At 33.8% G+C, this 15,143-nt stretch overlaps 2 long non-coding RNA genes across 2 annotated transcripts; one reads left to right on the top strand and one right to left on the bottom strand.

Moving 5' to 3' along the window:
• Positions 1 to 1,167: 1,167 nt before the first annotated feature.
• Positions 1,168 to 14,509, bottom strand: LOC107059287 (uncharacterized). The gene is made up of 3 exons (XR_001472578.1): positions 14,429 to 14,509; positions 13,564 to 13,641; positions 1,168 to 1,290 (listed from the first exon to the last, which is right to left on the bottom strand). It is a non-coding gene; the product is annotated as an uncharacterized lncRNA (long non-coding RNA).
• LOC107059286 (uncharacterized) lies at positions 4,145 to 5,196 on the top strand. Its single transcript, XR_001472577.1, has 2 exons — positions 4,145 to 4,280; positions 4,935 to 5,196. It is a non-coding gene; the product is annotated as an uncharacterized lncRNA (long non-coding RNA).
• Positions 14,510 to 15,143: the final 634 nt, after the last annotated feature.

The following is a 15,143-nucleotide window of genomic DNA, read 5'->3' as shown; positions in this document are numbered from 1 at the left end:
TAGTACCCTTCCAATGTAGCTTGAACTAGCATGAGAGGATGCTTGCATGATAGCTTGACTTGGTGCAGCCACACCATTTAATGATAGCTTGGATTGAGCAATAACACCCTTCCTTGAGTAGCTTGGACTTGCATGAGAGTATGTTTTCCATGATAGCTTGGTTTAGCATGATGAGGTGCTTTTACTTGGTAGCCTTGAATTAGTAAATCGTAACCATTCATGAGTAATGATTGTCTTTGACTAGTAAAGAAGTACTTATCCATGAATAGTATGAATATAAGGGACTAGTCCCTAATCAAGGTAGCATAGTTATAATGAAACAAGATTACTTCAAGGAAGTATTGTAAGTATGTTTTGATATGAGCTTTATTGAATGATGATAGCTTAGCTTGGATTTTTAATTGAGTTGCTTTCCTTGACATGTATGAATAAAGTTGTATGACCTATGTATTGAGTAAGAATAAGTTGAGGTTACTTGAGAAGTGTTACTCCTATGATATGATCATTTATGTGCATTGAATATGCTTATGACTTATGTTGTTATCTCTTATGCTTATGGTATATGTCTTATGTTGACTAATGCCTACGTTATGCTTATGTTGATGATTTATGTTAGCCATCATATTTAGTACATTCTTGTACTAACGCATACTCTTGCCTGCATTCTTATCAAATGTAGGGTCCAGCGATATTGACTTCCATCCCCGTGGCTAGGTTTATAATAAAGAAAAAAGTGAAGATTTGGTAAGTCCTCATAGCATCGAGAATTTGACCACCTTTCATTTACGTCTTTCTTTAATGTTTAGAACTATTGTATGGGCTATGTCCCTAAGACTATTCAAGTATTAGATGGTTTCAGACAAGTGTTAAAGACTTCCGCTTCGTTTTATGAAAGACTTTTATATTGTTAAAAATGTTTTAAATTTCCGCATCATTTTCTATTATCTTATGTTATGAAAGCTAAGTGACTTGTATGAGGCCTCTCGGGGTCTCGTACACCTTGTTACATCTAGGGGGTACCCCTGTGTCGTGACAATAATAGAAGTAAAACAATGGTCCAAGTCCAATAGGTTTTTATAAAAGAAAAGTGTAAGTTTAAAACATTTGTCTCAGTAGCCATCTAATACAATCGAATGAAATTGGGCCTAGCCCATACATCATGTCCAAACTGAAAATAATAAAGAAAACTGAATAATGAAAATCTGTCCTCGAAGCATGAGGACTCACCAAAGCTCGAGAACCTCGAAATCAACCCCTAGCCATGAATTTGAGAAACCTGGCTGTCAGACCCTACATTTGGGGAAATGTAGGCAAGAGTATGTGTTAGTACAAAATAATGTACCAAATATGATAGCTATGCATAAAACATTTAAATCATGCTAAAAGGGATATTTCATAACATGCAATTGACCAAGCTAAAACATGATATAAAAGAGTTAGAAAACATAAGTCATAAAACATGTTCAATGTAATATAACATCCTTTGAAACATTTGAACACATATGAGATACTTCTTGAAGTAACCTTAGTTCATTATTAATATGGGGATTATTCTTAACCGACATAGAGAACATGTGAGCTATAAAATGATCCTTGGTGTCTCCCACACCGAAAAGGGTTGTCCTACTTGCCAAGGTAAGGACTATAAATCTGAGCTAAAGTGGATCCACTATCTAATGTCTAACTAGACAATCATCCTATGGGGGCACATAGGTAAGGGATAAGAAGATTGCTACTAGAAACCCGGCCTCTCCTAACGGGAGAGATTCCATCTCAATATCCTCTCGGTGCTAAGCATAAATCCTACGGGTCATTTCTTACTTGTTCTTATTATCCATGGAAGGGCACGTCATCTTGCCAATTCAAGCTAAGTCATCATCCATGAGAAGGTATCTTTCAATTATCAATCCAATCTAGGTTCATTAGGATAGCTCTTAATCTTTGACTCAATTAGGTGAAAAGACCTTTTAACCTTAGAACCCTTCATTATGTGATAAAACCTTTCACATCATCATTGATACTTTACTCTCAAAACACCCTTAAAACATTTGCATAGATTTCATAAGAACATGCATAATTCCATAATTTACCTTTAAAGGTTCAAAACCCACTTTCAATCATCAAAATTTTTAAAACATGGGTTAGATATGAATTTCATCATAAATTCATGTAATTCTATGAATACATGCTTAGTTTCATAAAACTCTTCCTTCATAATCAAAATCCCACTTCATATGAACATTACTTGAAAAACATGGAGATTACTTGGTCTCAAGGGGAAATCATCATAAAATCATAGTATTTCATCAATTCATGCATAAGAGATCATAATTCAATTATTTAAATCAATAATCAAGAGAACCCATAACAATTGAAGAAAACATTAACTCAATTGGGGATTTCTATCTTTGAAAATAAAGGAATTTGGGAACTCCATGAATGGAAGGAATCCATGGATGAAAACTATCATACCTTGAAGTCAATTGCTAATCTTCAATGGAGGAATTGATACTTGACTTAAAACCCTAGGTTGAATCCTTCTTCTTCAAGCTTTCTAGAGAGAGAAATATTAGAGAGTTCTTCTTTTTTGGTGAATTTGGAGAGAATGAAGTGAATGAACTAATTTGGGGGTTGAATTCACTTATATAGGGGTCTTAGTGAAGGGTAAAACGACATAGTATAAGAATAAAATAATTAGGAAAAGACCCAACTTCCCCTAACAATAACTGTCATATCATGACCTACGGCCACCAATCGATGGACCGTGGACTGACCGACAGTTCACCCTGCACGGCTGTCGATGGTTGTTAGAAAGTGACTTTTGGCCATCGAACCACGGGACTCCAACCACGAACCGTGGCCTGACCGACGGTCCGTTGGTCAGGCCGTGGTTCTGGGCCTTCAAGATCTGTTTTGGAGAGCCATCCACGGACCACACCTACGGTCCATGGTCCCATCCACGGGTCGTGGGTGGCCCTCATGGGTTGGCAGCTACATCTCCTTAAAAGTGTTATTTACCCTCTTTTGGTTCCGGGGTGTTACAGGAAGATTAGATAGTTATGAATATTTTACTAATATAGTTAAGAGTACCATTTATAAATATATAGAGGTTTGAGTTATAAAGATGATAATTTTAAATAAATTAATTCTGAAAAATTAGAATACAAAATGAAAAAAGGAGAAACAAGAGATAAATATAACTTTGCCTATATTTGATACTATTTACTTTTGTATATATAAAAAAAAAATACATTTGTAATATTTTAATTACAATTATATTTGTAAATGTTAGTGTAGCTTATTTTTTGAAATTTTTAAAAGCACAATTATTTTGAAAAAAAATACGGAAAATAAAGAAGGAAAAATAAGAATCTTAGAAAGATATAAATAGTGTAGTAATAATGAGGAAAGAGGAAAATTAAATGTATCTATTTTTCTGATTTTTTATGAAGAACAAATTAAGGGAAAATCCAAAAAAAATGACATAATAGATAAATGGCAATCCTGGCCAAACAGAGGTGTATGTCAGACTTTATTATTCTACTGGGAAAAAGGTCTGAATTATATCAAATCTTTGACCAAAATTGATGTAATAATCCCAAACTTTGGACAAGACCTATTACCCCTTGTACTATTTAATAGTGTATTTCAAAAGATATTTAATTGTCTAGTTGGACAAGTTACTATTTATAATGATGTAATATTTATGATGTCCATATGTCATATATATCCTTAAAATACATTATTAACTAGTGCAGGGGTAATAGGGTTTGCCCAAAGTTTAGAATCATTACAGCAATTTCGGTCAAATTTCAAATATATTTTGAACATTTTCTCTTATATATATAAAGATGGGAAAGTTTATTAGATAAAACACATATAAATAAGCGTAATTACAAGAAATATGCATCATTACAGCATCGCATTAGATGAATTGTTACTATTAAAAAAATACATTAATAATTATGTTGGAGCATTTCCCAAGCACAACTAAAATAAAATGGTTGGCATGTATGCATAGTTTGATAGTGAAAGATATATTATTTTATTTTTTTGGTTCAACTACTACTTTAGAAAAGACTTGTTTGAACAAGTATGCTTCATGTCTTTTAATTTAAATTTTAAGGTATTTTGGTCTTTTGAGTGCATCATTATAGTTTACGTGTCTTCCAGAGGTATCTTCAATGGACACATCATTAGCTTCATCTTTCAACTTTCTCCCTTCACCACTCTCTGCTTTGGTCGCTAAAATCTCCTTTTGTTTCTCCCATTCATCTCAGGTAAGGCTGATTCAAATTGTTTCTTTGATTTGTACTAATATTTTGATTTTTCCCCAAAACTATGGTGACGGTTTATTCCTTCTTGTAGCTATAATCGTTATTCTCTGCTTTTTCCCTCATTTCAGATTTTCCTTTTAGTTGAAATCCTAACTCATATTGTCACGATTTATTTTTGCTGTTGTTTTGTTCTGAATCTCCATTTTTTGGTTGAATATAAAATCAAGTTACAAGCTTTTTATCTTTTGTTGATGAACTTTGATCTCGGCGTATTCATTTTTTTTTTAATAATTATTTGAATTTGTTGTTAATGTTCAAGTTTGCTTTTTCTTAGGAGACCATAATGAATTGAAGCTTCGATTTTTGTTGTTTCATCTTGTCATTCGCACATTTTCCATTTCAAAGCTTTTTTTGCCACACACAATAATTACTTTGGTTTTATTCAAAGCTTTTTTGCCACATGCAATAATTACTTTGGTCTTTTGTTTGTTCATATGAGTTTTTGATGTAATTAAATGGAAGAAAAATTTATTAAAGATTTGATTCCGAGTTAATTAACTTTGTGGGGTTGTCAATTTTCGTCTTCCGCTGTTGTAGGTTTAGCTTAGAGTTTTTTTGCCTCACTGCACTGACGTTTGAATTTATTTTCCCTTGCAGTGTGAAGTTAAGGATTTGCAGCTATCTGTATCAGAATTTCAGCTACATGTATGTCTGTCGAACCGTGCATTAGTTTTATCTATTTTTATTGAGCTCGGTAAAGAATGATTTGATTAATTAAAGTGTCGATACAAATTTATTCTATTATGTACATTGAATAAGCGACAAACAATTTCTCCTGTCTTAGAGATGTTTTTGTCAAGCAACAAGTGGGATCACAGAAAAGGAAAAGAAGAAAAGATATCAATACTGCATATTTAGACATTTAACATTCTATATTGTGATGTTCTGTAGCTAATTTCCATCTTGTTAGTAATTATTTCAATAGCCCTGCTAGATATTATTGCAGCACTAATCTTGTGTAACCATATAAAGAGCTTAACAACACGAAAATCAATTTGGTTTTGCTTCTTATACAAAATGGGAATGTGAATTGATGCATTGGCTGAGGGGGATAGATTATACAAACATATTTTCACGCCCTGAGCATACACTCTGGACGTGGTCGACACTCGAGAACCATTGATGGGCTCAAGCGAACCCTTGGCTTGGCTCAACTCTCAGCGAAAGACTTACTCAACATAAAACAAACTCAACAGATAAACTTTACTTAACTGTCTCAAAAGTAAACTCAAAATATTTTAGAAATAAAACATTCACTGGTCAAAAGAGGCAACTCAAGTCTAAAACATTAACAACTGAAAATGAAAAGACTCGTGAACTACTGTCTATCTATATATGAAGCCTCTAATACTATGAGGGATTTCCGGACAAGACCCCCGATCATCCTAAAAAACTGAAATAACTGAAGATAAATAAGGGATCCTCCAGAAGCAAAGAAGCTCACCAAACAACTCTAGAACTCAAACAACTCTGGAACTCAACTGGATCAACGAAGCGCTGGTTGATGATCCTGGTTACCTATATCTGCATCATGAAAGATGCAGGCTAAATGGCGTCAACACATGAAATGTACGAGCATGCAAGGGGAAATCTAAAACATGACAAAAGCTTGAACTGAAACTGAAGAAACAACTTACCTCGTCTCAACTCAACCTCAACTCAATCTCAACTCATTTCAATATAAAAGCAGTAACAATAATGCGATATGAAGAAAAACTTTTAAAATAGTAGATAATAACTCAATGTATTGGAAAATACAATATAACTCATTTTGTATGTAAAAATATAAAATAAACTCTATTTGGGAGATTCTCTAACTGACAACCATCACTATGAGTTATGTGATGATACAACGTCTCGCCCACGCTGCCAGAACTGTCATATACCTTGTCGGGGTATATAACTCCTCAACTAAGTGGATCCACTAAGCTATGCTTAAAAAGCAATAATGAATCATCTAAAAAGTATGACACTTCCTACCCACGTTGGCTACATTGTTTATAGATAATAACTCAATGTATTGGAAAATACAATATAACTCATTTTGTATGTAAAAATATAAAATAAACTCTATTTGGGAGATTCTCTAACTGACAACCATCACTATGAGTTATGTGATGATACAACGTCTCGCCCACGCTGCCAGAACTGTCATATACCTTGTCGGGGTATATAACTCCTCAACTAAGTGGATCCACTAAGCTATGCTTAAAAAGCAATAATGAATCATCTAAAAAGTATGACACTTCCTACCCACGTTGGCTACATTGTTTATAAGGGTTGTGAGTTGTTTGAACTCTCCCCCATATCGGTGCTAAATAATATTCCCAAAATATAACTTAGCTCATATATTTTTTTAAAGACATTTCCTCATCCTCAACTTTGAGATTATTACTCAAAATATTTCTCTTAAAAGAGATAGTACTCAAAACTCCAGATGAACTATTTTGGAAATCAGTGTTTTCTCTCTTCTTAAATATAAAAGCATTTACTCTTGGGATACTTAGTTTCCATATATCATTTTTTTTAAAACGATCTCTACTCTCCTCATCCTCGTACTCAAGTCTTAAAACAAGTTTTAAAAGATTGTAAAAGACTTCTCAAAATGACTTGAAAGAACTCTCAAGACTTAACTCTCAAGACTTAACTCTTAACTCTACCTTGAATTTGAATTATGAATTTAAGGTTATGATTCATGTTATGAATGATATCTCGATGTTTAGATGTAGTTTAGAGTAGTTAGAATAAATAGGAAGTAAAGGTACACTTTAAAAGGACTTAGACGCAACAAACGATGGAAAAAAGGGTGGGGGCAGTGCGCCAGAAAAGGGTGGGGGCAGGCGACACTGGCGCACTACTGGCGCGGGGCACCAGCCCCTGAACTTCAGAGGCTGCTTTCTGGTGCACTGCTGGGGCGCACAGCCCCAGCCCTCCCCCAGAACAATCCGATGAATTTTTTTCTCATTTTCTGACCCTAAATCGTCTAGAATCGACTTCTTTTCTCAAATATTTCTTAGATTCAATTACCCAATACAAGTACACGAGAATCTACTCAAAAACAACTCTCAAACTCAATACATTTATCTCAAGAACTCACCAAACCCATCATAATTCAAGAACGAAAGCAGTACTTCAAGAATACACATCAAGAACTTAAATCTTTCAATCTTTATGGATGAATTCGAATATGTAAATCATGATTGGCATGTGGGTGAACGAACCCAACACTATGAAAACTTACACTCGATTTGGTGAAACAAATCCTCGATTTGTGAAACCTTGTTCGTTCTTCCTTTTCTCCTCTTTTCCTCTTCTTGAACTCTCTTCTAAAACCTTAAACGTAGTTTATGATTTGTAAAACTGAACCAAATCAGATTTGACCTCATAATATTACTAAAAATGTTTTAATCTGATTCGGTAAGGAAAAGACTAAAACACCCCTCACATTTTCGGGTAACTTTTCTTCATTGGATATTCTGACTTCAAACGGGCATATATCCCTCATTCGAACACAAAACTTAGCAAACTCGGTGGCGTTGAAAAGAGGATACAAAGACCTTTCATTTGATATCTTATGGGCCACCTAACTCATCTTGTACTAAAAGTTATAGTCGTTTGAAGTTGACCCAAAACTCACAACTCAAACATAACTTGTAAAATTTCAGATTTGGCTCTTTCCTAATTAGTTCTTTCTAACTTTATTTCTTTTTAAGGCGGGATGTTGCACATAGCTCATTGGAGAGATAACCACTGTACTTAAAGAAACTAAGGCTTGTTGCATCAATCTTTATTTCACAGCTATTTAGATCATTAGTGGAGCCACTTAGTAAAAGAAGGCAAATCATCGATTATCAAACTCTTTAATGAAGAGACCAAAATCACAACTTGCTTCAAGTTCATCCACTCACAATCTAATATAATATAACCAACTCCCGAAAAGAAGAGGAGCAAAATGTCATTTCTATTCGTGCCTTATTGGTAGCCGACTCTCGGAAGCTGCAAGTACTACCTTCAGTTTCATTTTAGCTAATTCTGATCATTTGGGTAAAAAGTGAAAGTTATCTTACTCTTGCATGAAGATGTAAAAAATTAAAAACAATAACCTCAAAGACTATTGTTGTGCCTTGGATTCTGCTGTCAACACGGCTTCAACCTCCAGCTTTTGTGGCTGAGTCGTAGTTTCAGTTGTTTTGGGTCTATTTGGCAGCTATCGGATCACTCTTATGAAGACATTAAACTTGGTTTCATTTATTTTTCTTCCATCATCTTTTCCTCAACTTTGAGATTCCTGAAAGAGGAATATTGATCTTTATGGGAAGTGCCAAATGTTGAATTCAATTTATGTTTAAAATGGAATGCAAGAATATTTATAGTAAAGAATAGTGGCGGCAGAAAGCAACATAGTTTCTATTAGTAGTAAAATGGACATACAATGAACTTATGCATATTTGGTTATGAGGAGAAATGGAATAGGATAGAAGGTAATTCTTTATTACTCTCCATTAGAGAGCTTGTAGATATAAATTAGATTTCAAGAAGTAGTTTTTCTTTAATATTTGGTCTTGGCGACGTGCGTTAGGAATGATTATTCAACAACTAGCTTGTTCAGAAAACTGTGTATGAAGTAACAGAGTTTTCTTAATTTGAATTTATATTTTTTAAAATTAGTGAGATGGAAATAGATGGTAAGTTGTCAAAGGATTAAGATGACTCCCTTTACTTGGAGTCCGTTTGGAACTTCCTGTCGTTTGCTTGAATACACTGTTTGTTATTAGTGTTGCAGATGTTCGTGAAATTTGCTGCAATTAGTTTTATTTTATTTTTTCAATAGTCTTAGTTTCTCTACTTCTATCTGCTTTGGGGTTAAAAAGTGAAGAAGAGGAAAGTGTTGAACTTGCAGATGAAGTTTGACTTGATTTTGTGGGGACGAAACATTCAAGTCCAACTCCTAACTTAAACTTTAAGTGAGAGTGAAACACAATTTACGTTAACCTAAAAATTCACGGTGAGATCAGTTTGATCTCTTGTCTGAGGGAAGAATATTGTTATCAATAGATGAGCATAATTTACCAACATGTCTAGAAAATAGGCTTTGAACTTATGTAAAATGTGTTGTATAGATTTGGTTGCCGTAAATATTCAAGTTATGCAAATATGTTTCATTTTTTCATGGGACAAAACCTTTTAAACCAAAAATGTCCACCTGCTTTGGGATAAACATGTCTGCACCAGTATATTACTTTCTCTTCACTCATCTCTTTCTGAACTTCTTATATGTGTTGCCTCCGTTTTAATTTGTTTGTCTTAGTTTGACTTGACACTGAACTTTTAAATCTTGTAGTCATAAACTAAAGATGTGTATAATGCAGCAATATGTCTTTTGAATCTTGTAATCTGAAATATGTCTAGTAGAATGTTTGACATAAGAATTGCTAAATAGAAAAAGTGACATTATTTTTTAAGACAAACTAAAAAGAAAATAAGACAAATAAATTGAAATGGAAGTACAAAATTCTAGTTATACATAATAAATAGGATAAGCAGGGGATATATTTAAATACATATCTCATGTGTGAATCCTTTGTTATGTAGAGCTTCACTGATCCTTTATAACTTTTGTAGATTTTGATAGTATGAATTATTTTCCTTTATAGCACTAACCAAAAGAGCTTTACTTTTTATTTATCATATGATTTTTCCATGCTAATCATTATCATTTTTCATCAGATTTTGCTATATTGAGTGTAAATTTCACTTGTAATAGTAAAGGGTGTTTTCTGCTGTTTTGTCTGCATACTGTTTGGATGGTTAGTATATATTGTTTTGTAATATATTGTATTGTATTTTTGTGGATTATATTATATTATTTTAATAAATATAATTATATGCGAATAGATCATATCATTTTTTGTCATTATGACTTTGCATGCATGATTTCAGCATACTGGTTGATTTACTATAAGCCACACTATCAAACCATATATATAAAGCTACAACACAGAGGTTATTATTTTGTTGTGTACAAAGGACATTGATATCTAGGATATGAAAATAATTTCCCTTCAATATTTAGTACATATGGTGCCCTATGTTAGGTGATCCTAGAATGTGTATGACTGAACAAATTACAGATTCTGGATAGACGAAGACCCGTGTTTCAAGCACTGAATTGACCATCACCTGACAACATTTTGCTTATGTTAAGTGTGTCTACTTTAGCACTTACAGCTTTCCCACGCTTTTCCCGTTTCCTATCTTTGTTTCTATTTTATCATATCACATTTTGTTTTGCGAGATTAGAAAATTCCTATCAATACTCTTGATTGACTGATAAGCACTAGGTAAGAGAGTTCTTAATACTACTGCAGCCGCCTGGGTAAAACTCTTATTACAACAACAACGTATGGAATCTTGCCAGCAATTCAATAAGCCCATCAGCTCCGTCCTTTCAAAATTATTGCAGTTTTTGTCAAGAATGTTGGACAAAATGATAATCACTCTCACGATAATGTCCAAAACTAAATAGCAATAGGCAGACAGTAACAACGACACCAAATATTAAAATGGGGTAAATATGATACCCAAATAAGTAATACAATAATATTGATGAAAAACTTTGTAGTGTCAAAAGACTACTATTTAACACTCTTTTATTTCTTACAACTCACAATAATATTATTTCCACACTATTTTCTCACAAATTAAGAAATAGCTTGTGGATTACTCTCTATTGTTTCTCTATTTTGGTGTGTCCTTACAAATGAGCATAAGTGCTCTATTTATAAGAAAAATTTTGCTCATTTTGACATCAATGGAAAATAACAATTCAAACTTGTAGGTAAACAACTTTTAAGCTTTTTGACATTATTGCAATTTTGCAGTAATGGAAGACTAATGTTGTTGGCCTAATGCAGCAAATGAGGACTTCAAATATATATATATATATATATATATATGTATACATATATATATATATCGATCCCACAAATCTCTCCCTTAATTTTGATTTGTCTTATTTACTCCAAGGCTTGATCTCAATCTCTGAAAATCTTCAAACTTGAGAGGCTTTGTAAAGATATCGCAACTTGATCATGAGATTTCACATACTCACTCTACCTCTTTCTTGGCAATGCATTTCAGGATAAAGTGATACCTTGTGTCTATGTGCTTGCTCCGATCACAATACACTGGATTCTTTGCTAGTGCTTGCGTAGATTTGTTATCAACACAAATCATTGTGGCTTCAATTTGCGGCAAATTAAGTTCCTTCAACAATCGCCTAAACCAAATAGCATGATGTCGTTGCCACGTATTCAGCTTCACAAGTCGAGAGAGTAACAATTGATTGTTTCTTTGAACTCCAAGAAATAACATAATCACGCAAGAAAAATACAAAACCACATGTGCTTTTTATATCATCAACATCTCCCGCATAATCACTATCACAATATCCCATAAGATTAAAATCATCATAAAAGAATAAAATTGTCCAAGGTCGATCGTACCTTTTAGGTAACGTAGAATTCTTCTAGCGACCTTCAAGTGAGTGCTCCTTACTACTCTAACCGCAAAGAGTATATCTGGTATCGTACATGTCAAGTACCTTAGACTTTCTACAAGACTTTTGAACAGAGTGAAGTCCACCTTTTCTCCATCATCAAACTTTGACAATTTTGTTCAATTTTCCATTGGGGTGTTCACAGGGTTGCAATCAAACATGTTGAACTTCTTCAAAAATCTCTTTTGTATAGCTTTCTTGAGATATGAAGATGCCTTCCTCCATTTTCTTCACTTCTAGGCCCAAGTAATATGACATGAGCCCTATGTCCGTCATCTTAAACTCATGACGTAGCTTTCTTGGAAGCTTCAAATAAATATGGGATGTTACCCGTTCGAATGAGATTATTAACATAAAGCCAAACAAGCAGAATATCTCCATTAGTATGAACTTTAATGTAAAGAACATATTCATGGAGACAATGAGTAAACTCATTTCTTGAAAGTATTTGTCAATGCGACTATTCCAAGCTCGTGGAGCTTGCTTCAACCCATATAAGGCTTTCTTCAACCTCAACACTGTATCTTCATGATTTCTTACTACAAAGCCCAATGGTTGTTAACATAGACTTTTTCTTCAAGATATCCATTCAAGAATGCCGATTTGACATATAGTTGATAGATCTTCCACTTCATTTGTGTCGCTAAAGAGATCAATAGACGAATCGTCTCCATCCGGGTAACAGGCACATAGACATCCTTATAGTCGATGTCATGCCTTTGTTTGTAGTCTTTAGCCAAAAGTCTTGCCTTGTATCTATCTACATCTCCGTAAGCATTTTTCTTCGCCTTGTATATCCATTTAATTCCGATTGCTCAAAGATCCTTAAGAAGAGTTGTTAACTCCCAAGTGTTGTTCTTCTCTATTGACTAGATCTCCTCCTCCCTGGCTTGTCTCCACCTTTTGTCAGTAACAGCTTCATCAAAATTCATTGATTCACTATCAGCAAAGAGACAACACGAAAAATCAAAATTAGTAATTTCTTCTATCTCATCATAGAGTTCTTGGATGCGCCTCATCCTATGTGGTCTTTCACTTGAACTCTCTTGAGTAGACGGAGATGCAACATTTGCTGGTGAAGGAGGCGGGGTTGCATCCTGTGCAGGTACTATGTCGAAACGTGATACCCAATCCAATAATACCATGTCGGAATATGACACCCGATCCAATAATATCATGTCGGAACGTGACACCCCGATCCAATAATATCGTTTCGAAACGTGACACCCCGATCCAATAATACCGTGTCGGAACGTGACACCCGATCCAATAATACCATGTCGGAACGTGACACCCGGTCCAATAATACCGTGTCGGAACGTGACACCTTGATCCGATAATACCGTGTCGGAATGTGACACCCCGATCCAATAATACCGTGTCGAAACGTGACACCCTATCTAATAATATTATTAATTTATCATTTATTATCACCACTTTTCACTTCATTAACAATATTTCATCAAGCCTTCTTTATTTAAGGCATCACTTCGATAGAGAAAGTTCAAGATTATAAATTTCACGGTCTCAGGATTTCAGACCAATCGCAAACCACATAACCAAGTCACACAACCACAATAGAGTACATAGATAACTTCACAATATCACTCAATGCATATCAATCACTATTAAGAGTCTATCTATCAAATAGAATAAACCATAACCCACCTCCACTGAAGAACCGAAGTCAACCAAGCTACTTCTCCAATACTTTTCCTTTCCTGAATGCCTCCGAACGTTTTCAATCTATCAAGTATGCATAATTTGTAAGTTAATGAGTTTATAGACACCACTATTACTATATGTCTAGCCTAGACCCAAAAATTCACCCAATTCTATAATCAATTTTCCTATAGTTCAAGCCTAAGGGTAAATCTTAATTCCTCCAATTAACATACTTTAATAGTATTCAATTAATATAATGCACCTAATATTTAATTACCTATCTCAACAAGTTAAACTCAAATCATAATACGATAATTAAATAATTATCTAATTCTGAAAATTAGAGGTGTACCATAAATAATTAACCGACTAACTATTTCTAATGTTCACTGTAGCTATTATTCCAGTCCCTTATTAGCCTAAAATCATTGGCCAATGATAGGGAAATCATTGCCCCATGATTGGCATGAGAGCGATCCAAAGTTTGCCCAGGTTCAGAACGTAACATACAAATTCCAATTTTTTTCAATTTACTCACCAATCACTTCTCCTCCTTTTCAATATAATTCAATTTCTCCACCAACACTTGTTCCCAAATTCTTTCAACTAGCATGTTATACTCTTACAATTCTTATTTAACTATGCAATATTTTAATATAATCTAAACCCCTACATATTAACTAACCAATAGAAACCCTTGAATAATTCACAAGTTACAAATAGTAACCTGAAACGGAAAACAAATCAACCAACACTATCATCTATCCACACCCAAAAACTATATTATATAAACTGCTAATGGATCACCCTTAATCATTAATTAATATCCATGTAGACAAACATAAAAAAGTTAAGAACTTCTCTGTACCTGAACGCCTTTTCTTGCCGATGCCGCAACAAGGTTTGTTCCATAAAACTTTCTTTCTTTACACATGAGTCAGGTGGTAGGGTATTAAATAAATTATGGACTTGCCCCATTAACTACCAATTAATAAAAATTAATTATTTAATAAATACCCATCAACTAATTTAATTATTAAAATTATCCCATTAATTATATAATTGTAGTTACGAATAGTCCAAAATACCCATTTAGAATCTATCGAAAGAGTCTTTTATAAAATAAAAAGCTCTAGTACTCAAAACGACGTTACATATTATCACCTGAATAATTTAAAATGAAAGTTTCTGGAATGATACTTGTTCAAATTTTACAGCACTGTCGATAGATATAAAGCTCAATTTTGAAGTTTCTAGCACTCTCTGGAGTTTTCGTGTATATTTGACAAGGATAACCATATGTTTTTATGACATATTCAAATCTTATAAAGATAGCAACCTAAATTGATCACTTGAATTTCATAAGGATATATGAGTTTTGTACAATTGGTAACATCTGTTGATTTCTTGGTTTTCTTATGGGTCAGTTTGGACACATGATAGCTTCCGAACTTCTTATGCACCCTAATAAAAGGACACCTCATATAGATTTTCGTGATCCTTTATCCTTGAATCTTGATAGCCTTTGTAATAGCACTTTTTCTTTTTGTTGGTAATGAGAAGAAATAGGGTGATTTTCAACT

The sequence above is a fragment of the Solanum tuberosum genome, unplaced genomic scaffold (assembly GCF_000226075.1).
Source record: "Solanum tuberosum cultivar DM 1-3 516 R44 unplaced genomic scaffold, SolTub_3.0 scf01102, whole genome shotgun sequence".
NCBI classification, from domain to species: domain Eukaryota; kingdom Viridiplantae; phylum Streptophyta; class Magnoliopsida; order Solanales; family Solanaceae; genus Solanum; species Solanum tuberosum.
Note: the sequence above shows the minus strand (reverse complement) of the source record. Positions and strands in the feature narration are given on the sequence as shown.